Raw genomic sequence first — 15,988 nt, forward strand, 5'->3', positions numbered from 1 at the left:
GTCCTTGGGGACAGGGCGGGGAAAGAGTTCTCCTGACGCTGCGGATGGGGGGAAACTGAGGCACGCAGCAGGGCAGCGACTTGGGAACTGGAATCCTCGCCTACTCTGGCCTAAAACCAACCCCCCACCCCACCTCCGTTGCTGGGCTGCCAAGGAACGAGCCCCACCCGGCCTTGAAATCCTCCCCCGCCTCCTCCTCGGAGCCTCTCCCCCCCCCCAACCCCCCGGCCAAGCGGGTCCCCCTCGCGCTCCAGCTCCTGCCAGGAGCGCCGGAATCCAGCCCTGCTCTTGCCTGGAGCCCGCCGGGCTGGGTGCGGGCTGGAGCTGCGGCGCAGGGGAAGATGCAGCCTGCAATGTGCGCGCTCCTGATAACGCCGGGGCCGGAGCCAGCAGATACAGACAGCGCCGGGGGAGAGGGGGGAAGAGACCCGCTCTCCGCCCCCCGCTAGCCCTCCCCCCCCCGCAGGCTGACAAAGGCAGCAGGGAGGGGTGGGGGGGGGGGGAGCAGGAGCTCTCCTCCGTCCAGCGAGCCAGCCCCCCCCGGCAGGAGCCCCTGGCTGCAGCTGTTCCCAGCTCCCCTCCTGGCCCAGGGGAGGGGCGGGGTGCGGGGTGCCGGGGTTTGCATGCGCGCAGCTGGCGGGGAGCTGCATTGCACGGGGGAGATCTGTCGGGGGACCCCCCCCCCCGCCTGGGGTGCGTCTCTGCGCCCTGGCTCCCGGGCGCTGCTGGATGCGTGGCCAGGATGCCAGGCGGGTGTGAGGCAGGGACAGGTGTGAGGGGGAGAAGGAGGAGCGCCGCCCCTTAAAGGAAAGAGCCGCTCGGAGTTGCACGCTGCAGACCGCTCCAGCCTGGCTCCCGGGAGCCGCCGGCACGGTAGGTAAAGGCGCCGGGCGCTGCTGGGGGGCATTGCCTCGATCGGGGGGCTTTTCCCCCGGGAGCCCTGCAAACTTTGCGGCTCTCGGCCGGCGATCGCCGCCTCCCGGGTCCGTTTGGGGGGGAGCCCAGGGCAGGGGGCGCGTGGCCGTGGTGGTGGTGCCGGGGGGTGGGGGGCGATTTCACTCGGGGGGGGATTATCCCCTGCCCGGGCAGCAACGTGCCTTTGTGTAGTCAGCGAGCAGCCCCTGCCTTCCCCATCCGAGCCGGGGGGGGGGGGAGCCTGCAGCGAGCTTTTGTTACGGGCTCCAATGCAGAAGGGAACCTTGAAGGGTCACTGGCTCTGCCCCCCCGGGGGGGGCTGGCGTTTCCCAGCAGCTGGTGGGTACCGGGGGGGGCTGTTACAAAGGGGGAGGGGCAGGAGCGGTGAGGACCCCCCCCCAGCTGGAGCTGTTCTGCAGGGGGCTGGCTGGGGGCGAGGTGGAAGAGGTACCAGGCAGTGGCTGCCTGGGTTTGTTTTGTGCTGCTACAAGCCACCTTGGTAACCGGCTGGAGTTGGGGGGGGACCTGCCCTTCACTTGGGGTGCAGCCCCCAGGCTGCCGGGCAGAACCTGCCTGGGCTGGAACCGGGCACAGAGCGCTGGCCCAGAATCCAGCACACGGGTGGGCTGGGGAGGGCTGCCGGGGCCCCCGCCATCGAGACGGGGTGGGGCAGAAAGGGTGACAGTGCCCCCCAGCCCAGGGAGCCCTGCGAGGGGAGCTCCCGCTCTGTCCGGGTCTGAGGTTTGCCACCACTGGAAAGGTTGGCCCTGCCCTCGATGAGGGGCAAGGCGGGGGGAAGGCTCCGTTCCCCCGCCAGGCGGGTTACCGCTGCCTCCGGGTGCTGGGTGGCCTCCGGCCTCTGCAGCTGCAGGGAAGGTGTCTGCCTGGCTCTGGGTCCTGCTTTCTGACATTCCTGCTGAGGAATAGGATTATTGGCATGAAAGGAGCCAACGGCAGGGGAGTTGAATGCTTTTAAACCCGGCGGTCTGGGCCCTGCGATTTACAGGGGCGGGTGGGGGTTCGGCAGGGGGAGCCCCGCTAGATGTCAGTCCACCGGGCATTCATGGTTCGGTGCTGGGCATCCGCCGCCCTCGCCCGGTCCTGTGAACCCCCTGACGCTGGTATGCTAAAGACAGCCCCCCTGTGTTCCTGCTCCTCGCGGGGGGGCCCATCCTGCAGGGTGCTGGAGCAGGGCTCTGAGAAACAAAGGCGCTCAGCGCAGGATCGGGCCCCCGGAGGTCCTCCTGGCTGGTTTTCCGTTGGCCTGAGGTCTGTGCTAATGTTGAGCCCCTCCTGCTTTCTGCTGTCAGGGGCAGCTCTGGGGACAGTCACTGTCGGGGTGGGGGACAGGCAGGGACCTGAGTGCCGGCTGGCATGTGGCTAAGGACAGGGCTAAGCAGCAGGGGCAGTACCCCCGCCCCCCCTTCCCTAAACGCGCTCCCAGCCTCGACGTAACGGGGGAATCAATAGAGACGCAGCCGTGGGATCTGGAGCCACTCGTGACATCGGAGCGGCAGGGCCTGTCCGTGCTCCCGTCTAGGGCTCGCACGGAGCACGCCGGCTCTGCCTTGCGGACGAGGTTCTCCCGTCTCCCAGGGAGCAGGAGCAGTTGGCTTGGGGATGGGGAAGTGGGGCGTGCCGTCCAGCGTTGTAGCAGCGGGACGCGGAGCCTGGCCTGGAGCAAGGAGGTGATTGCTCATCTCTGTGCAGGTTCGTGAAGCACTTAAGGTCTCCAGAGTCCTGTACCGCCCTGAACATCCTGGCAGGCAGCATGGCCCAGTGGGTCAGTGTAGCGCTCCGGATGGGGAAGCAGGGGGACCTAGGTTCTGTTACCAGCTCTGTCATTGTTCTCTCTGCGCGACCGTGGCCCCGTCACGGCCCTTCTCTGCACCTCAGTCTGCTTGTCTGTAGAATGGGGCTGTTGGTATAGCAGTAGCGCCTAGGGGTCTCTGCTGAGATCAGGCCCTTCTTGTGCTTGGTTCTGTACGGATACAGTCCCTCAACCTGTGAGTGTACAGTCTAAATGGACAAGGGCAGGAAGGGAAACTGAGGCACAGGGCAACCTGCCCAAGGTCACAGAGCCGAGAGCCCAGGTCTCCTGAGCCGTCTCCCCATGGGCTGTCCTCTAGCTCACACTGCCTCACTTTACCCAGCTGCTAATGACACCAGAGCCCCTTGAGAGTGCTCTTCCAGAGGCGCTTTTTGTCTAGCCAAGTGTTATTAACGGATGATGAATAACAGCGCTAGGCAAGGACACCGTCCGGGTGGAAATTCCGTCAGAACAAAACTTTTCTGCTCTGCGTCACCAGTAAGAGTTCCGCAGAGACCTCGGGAGAGGACATCAGACAGACAGAGGCAGGCCGGGCTTTCTGTGCTGGGCTTTCCCCCTCTCCAAGGTGTTCGCTTCGTTTCACTTTCTGGGCCAGAACCTTTGGCTGCTGGACGTGGCGTTACAGGGGCGGCGCCGCTGGCTATGGCAAGCGCGCGCTGCAGCCTGCCCTGTGAATAATGATGAATAATCTCAACCCATTGTCCATTTCACCTCTGGTTCCTATCCTACCGCGTAAGGGGAATGCAGGACTCCAAGACCCACTTTTCATTGGAATGACCATAGGAATAAATATTGTTAATGCTAATAAAATAGGTGCCATCTAAATCTCCTTCACACACCCCTCGGCCCCGTCGCCTAGTATTTTGAACCTAAATTTAGGGCATGGGCGACATGACGCTAGGGGGCGGATTTTCAACCGCTTAGCCCCCAGCAGCTGCCATGACGATGGCGCTGTCCCTTTAAATTATAACCACGGCCCTTCACCTGCGGTCGGTGCAGTTGGGAGGAGATTGGGTCGTTTTTGTTTTTCCTTTGTGCTTTTAATTTGAAATCGGGTCGTGTTTGTGACTGAGGGGCCCAGTCCTGCTAGTCCCCACTGAGGTGGGTGAGGGTGCTCAGTTGGCTGCCGGATCGGGCCCTTCCCATGGAGCAGGTACTGTGCGGGGCGTGGGGGAGGCAGGCTGCCCCTTGGCTGCGTGATGCAGAGCCGTGTGGATGTGACCTGCGGTTCTCCGAGACACTGGCCCCCGAATTTCACACCGTTCTGATTGGTGGGATGCCATCCCCCTGGAATAGCCAAACTCAGGGCTCTGTCATCACCATGTGCCCGTGGTTGATGGATCAAGGAGTCAGAGCCAGGGGGCTCCCAAGTTGTCTTAGCTGCCGAGCCGGATTCTTTTGCAGCGTGCCGGTGGCGTCTGGGCGGTGGCGAGTCATGTGCCGGAGGGCTGTGCCGTGGGGTAGCAGCGCTGCGGGGAAGGCTGCCTCGTAAGAGAGAAGATGGGGGGTGGGAGATTATGGAATGGAGGAAATAGAGTATTTCAGGGGGCATCTTGAGGTAGGGGCGGTATTCATTGGGTTGCTGTGGAGAGGGGGAGAATTGGCGGTGTTTATAGAGGTTCGGGGCTGGGAAAATATGGGGGGATGGACTCCCCTTCCCTACCCCACCCCTGCAAAGGCAGCACTTTACTGAAGGCAGCTGGGAAACTTTGCCCTGGCTCGGAGCGCGGCGGGTACCAGCTCGCAGATGGGTTCAAGCTTGGATGCTGTGACCACAGGTACCGTGGAGCCCGCCTTGGATAGAGCCGCTTGGCTTTGTGCCGTTCTGGGAGCAGGATCTCACCCGGGATCGGGGTCAATGGCTTTTGGAGAGCCAGCCATGGCAGGGTTTATGGCCTGCTGCCGTTTGGGCCGACCCTTAACGGCAGTGTTTGCAAACGGGCTGCACGGGTTGGCTTGTCCCTGCAGCTTCCCCGGCCGTTTGGAAAGGTCACCGTATGTGTGTGTTTTTTATGGTGCTTTCAGGCACACTCTGGCCATAAAGAAGCTGGCTGCTTTGCGGGAACCCAGCCGCGAGTGCGCCATTCCAGCCCCGCTGGCTTATGGACACTGCTTCGCAGGGCTGCCAAAGCCCCCAGGCCCCCTGAATCCTCTGGGCGGCCCTGCTGCTTCAGAGCCAGACCAACCCGGGACTCCCACCTCTGAGCAGGCTGCTGACCGAGGTCGGTCTCGAACTCAGGTTCCTACGGTCGGGCAGGAGGATTGGACCCCCCGGCCGGCCATCGGCAGCGCCCGTGGGTCACTAGTGATCAGCACATGGCTCCTGCTTCCACCTTCACCCTGAGGCTGTCGCTCCTTTGGGAAGGTGAGGACGGGAGGGACCTGGTACCTGGGCAGCACCGGCCCCTCATTACTGACTGTGAAATCTGCTGCCACAAGCAAACATCCAGTAAGACTCTGTCGCCCTCTAGAGGCGGCTCGGACAATCCAGGCTCGCCCTGGGGGCCGTGGGAGTTGAGGTCACTGAAAACGAGCAAGATCTCGCTTGGAGGGGCCGTCCCCTGCAGCTGGCATGGGGAATAGTTTTACAAATGAAGGTCGCTGCCCACCTTGCTGGTACTGGGCCACTTTGTTCCTTCCGTGGCTCTGGCCTTTGTGTGAGCGGTGCGCAGAGTGGGGGGGGGGGAGGAGGGGCTCGTTAATATGCGGCGTTGCAAGAGTTGGCAGGCGTCTGGGCCAAACGCGATCTACTTGGAAAGGGAGCTTGGGGATCTGGCGCTGAGGCTTTCCTCCCAAAGGGGGGGAGGGGGCTGCCGAGAAACCCGAGAAACTTCCCAGCGTTCCCGGTCGGAGGCTGTTGAATTTGGTTGCACACGTCCACCCTCCCGGCCCGTGCCCCTCTGGTCTGTCTCCGTCCTCCCCCCACGTACCCCTCTGACTCTGTCGCTCTTGCATCCCCAAACCTGCCCCTCGGGCTAATCTAGCATGTGTCTGTCTCCTCTGTTGATCACCCGCTCGGGCCGGCATGGTTGAGCTGGAGCTGGGAGGCAGCATTCAGCGACCACAGCAATGATCCCATCTCCTTGGGAGGCAAAGGGGGGGCGTAGATCCCCTTTGTCCCCAGGGCACCTGCTCAGGATGTCCTCTAATCCGGCCGCACCAAGTGGGGAGACCTGCTGATGCTGCCCCGGCACTCACTGGCCTGGAGAGGCCCAAGCTTCACCCCTCTTCGCTTAGGGGCGTGGGTGGAGAACCAAGGGGAACCTGTTTTTAAAAGGCCAGCTGGATCGGCTGCTCATCGTGCGCCTCCCGAGTGCCCATGCTGCTGGGTCGCAGGGCCTGATCCCGCAAGCCAGGGCCTCACTGAAGCGACTGGGGCAATTTGGGGGAGGAAGGGCTGCTCCCACAAGCCAGGCCTCGCAGGGGGAGGCTCTCATTTGCTCCAGGTATTTTCAAGGCCTGGCTGTTAAACTCCAAGAAGCGGTTTATTGCCCTCGTGCTGCAGCTCCTCCGGCTTGGGATCCGGGCGTGGGTCGGGCTGCCTTGCCCTGAGCCCACAGGAGCCGCATCCCAGACGCTGGAGAGAGGACTGGTCTTTTCTCCTCCACCCACGCTGCCTGGAGCCCGGCTCCCATGTCAGCCGGGGAGCCGCTTGTAAATACGTCTTCCTTCCGCCCTGCCGTTCAGATAAACAATGGGAAATTAACGAATTCAAACCCCGAGCCATTCAGAAGCAGGGCTGAACGACTCCACGCTCGTGTGCTCCGCTGTAATGCAGGGACGGGGGTGCCTGGTGCTTTTCTCTTGGGGCAGGATCCGTGCGTAACCCCTAGCGATGGCAGACGAATGCTTTCCTGGCCAGGATGGTGGGGAAGGCTGCTCCCGCTGCAGTCCAGTTTAAGGTGCTGAGGGGCAAGTTTATTACTAGTTGTGAAAGTTAATCTGATGGGCAGGACCAAATTCCCCGATTGTGCAAGGGGCTGTACAGACACAGAAGAGACAATCCCCACCTTGGGGGGGGGGTCAGGCACAATTTAAGGCCCCTGTTCAGGACTGCCTCTACGCATTCCCGGGGGATTGAAATCCATGGGAGAGCATAGATTTTTTTCAGGCCAAAAGGTACCATAATGTTGATCTAGCCCGAGCCTCCTGCGTTCACGCAGGCCAGAGAACGATTCCTGCGTCAATCAAAGCCCATAACTTCGGGCTGAGCGAGAGCTTGTCTTTTGGAAACCCAGGCAGGGCTGGATCGAAAGGCTGCAAGCGAGAGAGAATCTGCCGCACCCCTAAAGTTACGCTCCTGCTTAAGTGCTGCCCTGACTCGGAGCCTGAAAGAAAACTCCCGTTGTGGTTAATGTCGCTATGTCCATTTACGCCAGCCGAGGTGCTGCCCCTCGGAGATTTGTGGGAGCTCTGGTTGCGGGGGGAGCCAGCTTTGCCTAGGCTGCCGAAGAGTGAATGAAGAATTGCTGCCTTAGTGCTAAATTCTCTGATGTTCCTTGGCTTAATGTTATCAGCTGGCCTTGTGGTTTGTGTAATTAATGATACTGGCGTATATAAAATCTGATGTAGCAATCGCTGGATACGGATGTGTATATCTAGGCAGTGGATAGGGACAGAACGAGGTCGCTTGCGCCTCCTCCATGCCACGGCAGGATTTCCCCCCCGCAGCGTATCTTCCAGTCATTTTGATGAGTCCAGTTTAAGAGGCAAATTTTGAAACCAACCTCTGCTGTTTGCACGTGCACTTTAGGCACGCTGGTATCTGCACAAACACAAGACTGTGCTCCCCAGTGGGTATCTGTGCAACCCGATGGAGCAGCTGTGCATCCAGGACCATCACGTGCACGTTACCGAGGTTAGAAACCAGGCCGAAAACGTATCTGAAGGCCCAGATCCTGTAAGAGTTAGGAGTCTAAATACCTCGCAAGTTATAGGCTTATGTTTTTAAAGGAGCATCGGTCGGGGGATGGGGGGGGCAGTGCAAACACCCACACAAACTTATGCTCATGAAATTACTGCTGACGGAGGAAGGCTGGGCTAACGGATGAGGCACTGGGCTGTACTCAGGAGATTGGGATCCGGTTCCCAGTTCAATCGCAGCCCCCCGGTGCGTGACGTCAGGCAAGTCACTGAAGGTGGAGTTCTGTACTCATTGAAGGCAATGGGAATTTTACCCCCGACTTCCTTTCTCCCACCCTCTGTGTTATCTGTTTAGATGGTAAGCTTTTCGGGGCAGGGACTGGCTCTCGCTCCGGGCACATGCAGCACCTAGCACTCCGGGGCCCTGAGCTCTGCACGGGCTGCTGATAATTACAACTCTCTGGAGTCTGCCAAGGCAAAAGTAACTCTCCTCCCGGGAGTCTCAGCTTAGTCACTGCGTCTCCTGCCTCTTCCATAGCATACGGCATGCATTCATCAACATAAACACTAGTAAAGAAACGCAGGAATCAAAAAGACTACAGATGCGCTGCATTGCTGAGCGAGGATATTTAACTCGTTCATTTCCTGCCTGGAGAGTATTTGATGGAGTTTTTGGAATTTAATTTCCCTAGTGGATTTTTGTTTGTTTGTTTGTTTTTTAAAGAAACAGAGGCAGGGAAGGAAGGAGTGTAGGACGTGACGGAGAGAGGGCTAGACGGAAGTAGTGGTTACTTACCCCAGAAGCAGTGCCACTGAAATCAGGTGCCACTGGGCATGAATGAGGGGGCAGAATCTGGCCATTGTGTTTAATAGACTTTCCCAGCCTTCCTCGCAGGGAGGAGCACCTTCCTTCCCCTATCACCTGATAGATCTTGGTGGGTCTTTTTGTGGAGTTGGGTGCTATTCGGGTGGGGGAGGAGCTTCTCATTCCTAGGTATTGGCAGACTGGATCAGGCCCCAGATCCATCCAGCCCATTATTTGGTCTCTGGCAGTGGCCAGCAGCTGATGCTTCAGAGGAAAGTGTACGAACCCCCCGAGGAGTGGAAGTGAGATAACCCGACATTCCCCCCTGCCCCCCCCCCACACACATTCGGTCCCATCTCAACCCCCAATAGCTAGAGATCAGCTTAAACCCTGACACCTGATATCGCTTCTGAAACACTCCTTGGCATGAATTAATGCTAATAGGCGGGTGATCTACAGCTCCAGGTGCTTTTGAGTATTGTTATCTTCATTCCTCAGATGGGGACCCAGAGGCCCAGCACGGGGAAGCTGCTTCCCAGGGATCAGATCAGTCAGTGGCACCTCCCGGCTCATCTTGCCCCACGGCGTGTGTGCGTTCTGCCACAGGGACTGATCCCACCCCTGCCTGGGAATCTTAATTATAGTATGTAGTGTCAAGGCGGCCCAGCTGAGGTCCGGGCCCCGATGTGCTAGGCTCTGTACGCACACAGCAAGAGCCAGTCCCTGCCCCCAAAGTGAGCGGGGGAAACTGAGGCACAGCAATGACTTGGCTGTGTCACCCTACAGAGCCAGGGATAGAATCCAGGTCTCTAGAGGGTTAGCTCTGTGCTCATTCCACTAGGCCATGCTGCTTCGGCTAATGACTTCTGTGGGCTTTGGAGCAAGCCCTAACTTTGCAGGTGCTGCGCGTGCCGGCACCAGAGCCAACTGATAATACAATTTTGATTCTCTTAGTAGAGGGAGGGGGAGAAAGAAGCTTGTCTGAAGTAGAGTGAACTCCCAGCGGGGCTGGATTGAGCTAACAGGATTTCACTCCCTGTTTAATTACAATTTTGTAAAATTAAAAAAGCAAAATAAACCCCCCCATGTCTCTTTCTGCATGTCTCTGCCGGCCTCTGGAGCCTGGCGGAGCCTTCTCCCGCTGAAGGGAAGTGGATGCTGACGAGAGCCCCCCATTTCTTGGAGAGCTGGTGGCAGGGGTGGGAGCTGGCAAGGGTTCCCGGTGGAGCGCGGCACCCAGGCTGCATGTCCCAGAAGCCCAAGGAGGCTGGGCAGGCTCCTTGCGGGGGCGGGGGGGGGGGAACTCGGTTGTGGTGGCAGATCAGCCGTCTCTTAAGGAGTAGACACAGGTTGGGGCCAAGGTCAGGGGTGTGAGCGGCAAAGAGATGCCCACCGTACTGTCACTCCTCCAGCTGCTCCATCTCCCCTGGAGCGTCTCAGCCGCTCTCAGCTTTCAGGCTGTTTTCTTGGGCCTGTGAGTGCGAAGTGTTTCCCAACTGCATCCTGCCTCCTTCTCCCACACAGGCTCCACAGCTCCGGGTCTGGCGTTTCTCTCCCCGGCGGCTGCGCTAGCGTCTCCGCGGTGCTGCCGCCAGACAGGTTTAGCCGCTTCTTTGGCAGGACAGCCCGAGTGCAGCTTCAGCTCTGCCTCATCTGTCCCGCCCGGCTCAGGCCTTGCTCTCAGAGGGCAGACGTGTGCCCGGGTGAGCTGGGTCAGGGGGGCATTCCAGCCTGGGAGCCTGCGTGGATGGGTCATGCTTGCTCTTGAGCCCTGGGCATAGATGGAGGCAGCCGGGCTGGCGTTTTGATGCACCACGGCTGATCCGGCACATCTGTGTTTGTAATGCACCGACGTGGATAATCTCAGGCCAGACGGCCCCACTTGATCACCTCGGCCAGGCCGCGCCATGGACGTTTCCTTGAGTTGCGTCCCGGGCAGGTGCCCAGGATAGGCAGAGCTGTGTGATCGGGGGGGCGGAGGGGGGCTCCTAGCTGCCGGCAGGGGGGATTGCTCGCCCTGGCAGGCCAGGCGCGTGGCAATCCGTGGGCTGCTGTTCCGTGGCCAGGCTCCCGAGGAACTCGGATCTTGTCGGGCTTTGACGTCTATTTCCCTCCTTTGTCCTTTCACTGGGTTTATAACTCCGCTGGAAAATCATTTTTGCCTTTGGGGCCGGGGTGGGGAAACTCGTTTTGGGTGATGGGACTGAGGGCGGGATTGTATCCAGGCCTCCTCCCCTGACTGCTGGGAACCGAGGAAGGGGATTTACTCAGCCCTGCCCAGACACGCTAGCCTGGCAGGGAACTAGAGGAGGTCTCCAAAGAATTCGGATGTGTCCTCCAAACGTTGCTCCCTCTCTGCCTCTGTTCAGCAGCATTTGCGTCTGGGGGTTGGAGAGCGGGGCCCCATCTCTAGGGGACTTCGACTAGGATTTTACAAGGGCGTAAAGGAGTAAAGGGCCCAAATCCCACTGATTTTCCAAAGGGAATTGGGCGCCTAACGCTCGCCTTAGCACGCTAAGCAGGGGCCAGCCTTGACCTGGCTCAGAGGGCTGCGTTTGAATGAGCTCAGTCTCTTTAGTCTGGAAACAGAGACTGAGTGGGACACGATCAGGCGTCATCAGAGCGTGTTACAAAGGCGGGCGGGTCTCATTACCCCCATGTGACAGGTGGGGAAACTGAGGCACGGAACGGCAAACCCGCGTGGCCCAAGATCACTCAGGAGCAGAGCTGGGGATAGAACCCGGGTCTCTTGACATCCGCTCTCCTGCCCTGACCAGAAGACGATGCTGAAATTGAGGACGGAGGGGTAGGGAGGGGAAATTGTTTTGGAAAATTCCATTAAAATCTCCGTGTCGGGTCTCCGCTGGCCATGAGCTGGTCCTCTCCCTCTGAGGACGGAGTGACATGTCCTTGGCTCATGGGCAGCAGGGGAATCCCACGCTGGGATTGGAGGGAGGGATCCAATGCACCTTTGCATTTGGGCAGGGAGCATCTGGCTGGCTCTTGTTCAGCAGGGCCGGTGAGGATGAGGTGGGTACCGTCAGAGGCCAGGGAGGCAGGACACGCCCTCCAGGGGAAGGGGATTGGCGGTGTAGCCCCAGCAGCCTGGCTCTGTCGGAGGAAGCAGCAAATCCCACTCCGGTTTCAAGCGGTGGGAACATAAGTCTTTTTTTATGATCAGCCCCATTCATCATCTCTCTGCCGGGGGACGTCGAGATAAAGTGCCGGTAAATTAGAAAGTGTTAAGAAGGCGATTTGGGAGGCTGCGAGCCTGGGGTGATTAGAAATCCTTCTTCTCGCAAAGCTGCCCTGGGAACAAGGACGCGCCAGGCCAGCCCGTGGCCAGCAAGCCACGAAAACACCCCCCACCCTCAGGAATAGCAACGAGGTCCCAGTGCCCAGCTCCCACGCCGCGACGCTGCCCGTGCCTTTGGTAGCGGCTACCAGGTCTGGAACCCTTTGTTCTTGTAGCCAGGAGGGCGTCCGCCCAGCACTGATTGTAGCATCAGGACTGGAAGGGACCTCGAAAGGTCGTCTCCTCCAGTCCCCTGCACTCAAGGCAGGACTAAGTATTATAGACCGTCCCCGACAGGTGTTTGCTGTCCCATGCTGGTTGCCTTAGGGCGGAGGATGGTGCCATGAGGCCCAATGGGATCCTCTCCAGTTCAGGGAGTAGGCGTGGCCTAAAAAGACTACATTTCCCATGATGCACCATACAGCCTGCACACACGCGCATGCGCATACACCCCCGGTCTTGAGCCGTTGACCCGGCAGAGGCGGCGTTCCCGGCCGGTAGTTCTCAGGGGTGGTCACTGTTGAGTAACCGGTGCGCTCGTTGGGACAGGAGGCTGGAGGTCCCAGTTCAGTTCCTGGGGGATGTGTGTCAGTGACACACCAAAGCCACCTTGGCAATAGCAGGGAGGCCGAGGAGCGGGCGGGCAAACTCGCCTCTCTGCCAGGGCGCTCGCTGCGGGCCACAACCGAGGCTCATTGATGGAGAAGACGGGTGGGTTGTGAATGGGTTTGTCTCTCTTCCTGGTAGATTGGAGTGGGAGGTTGGGAGCTGGAGTCAGTGATGGGGGAGCCCTGCAGGATCTCCCTACCAGGGCAGGATTCCTCCCTCCAGGGCGTTCTCCGGCGCTCCGATGGAGCGGGCACCTCTCTGGTACGGAGCCCAAGGCTGAGTCTAGGGCTGCTAACGCCAGGCCCCCAGCGTGCTCTGCGGCCAAGGCTGGAAAGAGCCGCCCCGACCCTTGAATTCGGTCCAAGTGGGGTCGTCAGATCTGGGTACCACACGCTTTGCTCCGCGGGCCAAATTCAGAGGGGAGTCTCGACAGGTGTAACTGTCTCCCTGAGACCCCCTTCCATGGGCACCACGCCCCCGAATGTGCTCAGCCCCGGGAGTCTGTTTGTTGCAAACACCTCTGCCCCAGGGGTCCCGCTCTTCTGATTGTTTTTTGTTCCGGGGCCAGATCCCCAGCTGGTGTAAATCAGCCCAACTGCACCCAGAGGCCGGCGGGGGTGAGAGTAGGGCCGAAGAGGCGGCAGGTTAATAAGTGTGGGTCAGACGGGGTGAGCTCCGAACTGGGCAGGCCGGCTGGCCCCCGTCCTGCCGCCTGGGAGCGCCTGCTGCAGCGCTGCCTAATATCCGCCCAGGGCCCAGCCTGCCAGGGGAGCAGCCCCCGCGTCCAGGGCAGAGGGAGCCGGTCCTCGGTCCCCTCGACTGCCCGGATCCCCCTCCAGAGCTCGCCCCCTAAACCAGCCCCGTCCGTCCACTCCCTCAGACCACCATCCACCCACTTGCATGTGCCTGAGCGTCAAAGCCAGCCAACCCCCCATCACTGTCTGCTGCCCCCCAGGCAAACCAGCCCCTACCTGCCCTCTCACCCCATCACTGTCCACTGCCCCCCAGGCAAACCAGCCCCCCATCTGCCCTCTCACCCCCATCACTGTCAGCTTCCCCCCAGGCAAACCAGCCCCCCACCTGCCCTCTCACCCCATCACTGTCCACTGCCCCCCAGGCAAACCAGCCCCCTCACCTGCCCTCTCACCCCCCATCACTGTCCACTGCCCCCCAGGCAAACCAGCCCCCCACCTGCCCTCTCACCCCATCACTGTCCACTGCCCCCCAGGCAAACCAGCCCCCCCACCTGCCCTCTCACCCCCCATCACTGTCCGCTCCCCCCTGTCAAACCAGCCCCGATCTGCCCTCTCACCCCATCACTGTCCACAGCCCCCCAGGCAAACCAGCCCCCCACCTGCCCTCTCACCCCATCACTGTCCACTACCCCCCAGGCAAACCAGCCCCCCCACCTGCCCTCTCACCCCCCATCACTGTCAGCTTCCCCCCAGTCAAACCAGCCCCCCATCTGCCCTCCCACCCCCCCCCACTGTTAGCTTCCCCCCAGTCAAACCAGCCCCCCATCTGCCCTCTCACCCCCCCATCACTGTCAGCTTCCCCCAGGCAAACCAGCCCCCCATCTGCCCTCTCACCCCCATCACTGTCTGCTCCCCCCAGTCAAACCAGCCCCCCATCTGCCCTCTCACCCCCATCACTGTCCGCTCCCCCCCCCACCGGTCAAACCAGCCCCCATCTGCCCTCTCACCCCCCATCACTGTCCGCTCCCCCTCAGTCAAACCAGCCCCCTCCATCTGTCCATCCATCTCCCCGTCCCCCAGCACCCCAGTCCCCGGCATTCCCATTCCCAAGCGTGGCAGACAGATCCTCAAAGGCCTGCCTAGCCCGGGTGTGTATTCTCATCTCCATGCGCTGGGAGCTGCATGTTAATCCCTGTGCATGGCGATGAGGAGCTGTCCCAGAATGCTCTGCTCCCCTGGCTGTCTCCCACCCCTCACTTCTAGTTTGCTGTAATGGGCTCATTTTTCTGCCCTGTTTGTCCACCCACCCGCCCCCAGAGAGAGAGACACGCCCTCAAACTGCACACATCCCCCCCACACACACACACAGACATGTGCACATCATATACACACACACACGGGCACACCTGCACCTGCGCACCCGCAGCCGTGCTCCTGCAGACACGCCTGGCACAACACCACAAACACATGGATACTACACACGGTGACACCACAGCATGCACCACTCACCGGACTCCTGCTAAATTCAGCACAGATCCCCCTAGGCCCCCAGAGACACACTCGCGTACACCGCACAGCCACGCTACGCACACCGCCACACACGCGTCGCACACCGCCGCCGAGCGAAATTGGGCCTGACCGGTCATCTGAATTTTGTAACAAACTCCCTCTCCCCTGCCCCCAAAGCCCTGCGTTCGCTTTCTAGCAATGCGCAGGAGTCGGTGTGGAGCGGGCGCCTTTTATTAGCAGGCAGGTCGTCGTTGGCAGATCACGAGAGGTTTGCACCTGCTTCCGAATTCAAGGCACTTTGCTCATCCAGTCGGAGGCAGAAAGGCGATGCCATGCGACCTGCCTGTCGGGTCAGCGAAGAGATCAGATCTGCAAAGTCCCTGCCCTGCAGCCCCGGAATGAGTGTGTGGTGAATTTTGACTGACAAATAAATTTGGGACCGCGGTGATCGGTTTGCAGGCAGAACCGGAGGTGCAACTCATTGAATAAAGCCTTGATTCTGAATGACCCACCGCTCCCACATGCCTCCGTGTGCAATCCGTGCAGCTGCTGACTACAGCACACACAGGGATGCTCCACACCCTTGTAAATCACAGATGTACATGCTATCCATCCTCAAAGCCCCATGGCTAAGCGCGCACACGGACACCGATACACAGACGCATGCAGGACACAGATACATATCCTTGCAAGTCACACAAATACACACACAACGATGCACAGCCGTGCGCATGCGAAATGTATATTTGTGTGCACAACCCCCCAGCAGACCACACCCCCACAAAGACTCCCAGGTATATGCATCCACACCTAAATAACAAAACAAGGCGTGTACACGCCCGCACCCCTCTGCGGATCGCACACACTCACACTGCAGACCCCCAAAGACCTCTGGGTCCGTGCGTGCACACAGAGAGTGAAGCACACGCACAGATCTCCGCTCTGTGCTTTCCCAAGCCCTTTGAAATCCTCCTCAAAGGTCCGCTCGCTTTGAACCGCTCCTCCCCCCGGAAGCCTGAATCAATAATATTTTTATTCTTTTTTGCCCTCGTTTCTTGGGCCTGGATCAACACACTTGGCCAGCCCTGCACCTCTGCTTCGCCACCCCGCCCTCCGCAAAGCCAGGCCGAGCTGGGGCGGCGAGGGGAGACCCCCGCCGCGGAGATAAGAGCATATTGTGGGGCAAGTGGCGAGAGAGGCGAGGCTTTGAAGCCTTAGAATATTTTTTTAACCTGGTAGCTTAGCATCAGTGATCTCTCTCTGCTGCTGAAGTGTTCGCAGGGAATGGTCCATGCAGCTGAAAAGGGAGCGGGGGTGGGTGGGAAATCAGGGTGCAAAGGGAGGCTGGGGTTTGTGCATCTGTGTGTATGGGGAAGTGATGCTATAACTGATTTGCAACCCCGTAGCCTGCTCCCGGCTGGGTTCCTTTGAGGTCTCGCCGGCCCTGCTGTCCCTAATCCCGTGTG

At 60.0% G+C, this 15,988-nt stretch overlaps 1 protein-coding gene across 1 annotated transcript in view; it reads left to right on the forward strand.

Moving 5' to 3' along the window:
• Positions 1-399: 399 nt before the first annotated feature.
• The window catches only part of SEMA6B (semaphorin 6B), a 91,264-nt gene continuing 75,675 nt past the window's right edge, over positions 400-15,988 (forward strand). The window contains exon 1 of the mRNA XM_044998865.1: positions 400-873. The gene's annotated coding sequence lies outside the window, so the exon portion shown is untranslated. The remainder of the gene's footprint in view (positions 874-15,988) is intronic.

Source organism: Mauremys mutica, chromosome 24, assembly GCF_020497125.1.
Source record: "Mauremys mutica isolate MM-2020 ecotype Southern chromosome 24, ASM2049712v1, whole genome shotgun sequence".
Classification (NCBI taxonomy): Eukaryota; Metazoa; Chordata; order Testudines; family Geoemydidae; genus Mauremys; species Mauremys mutica.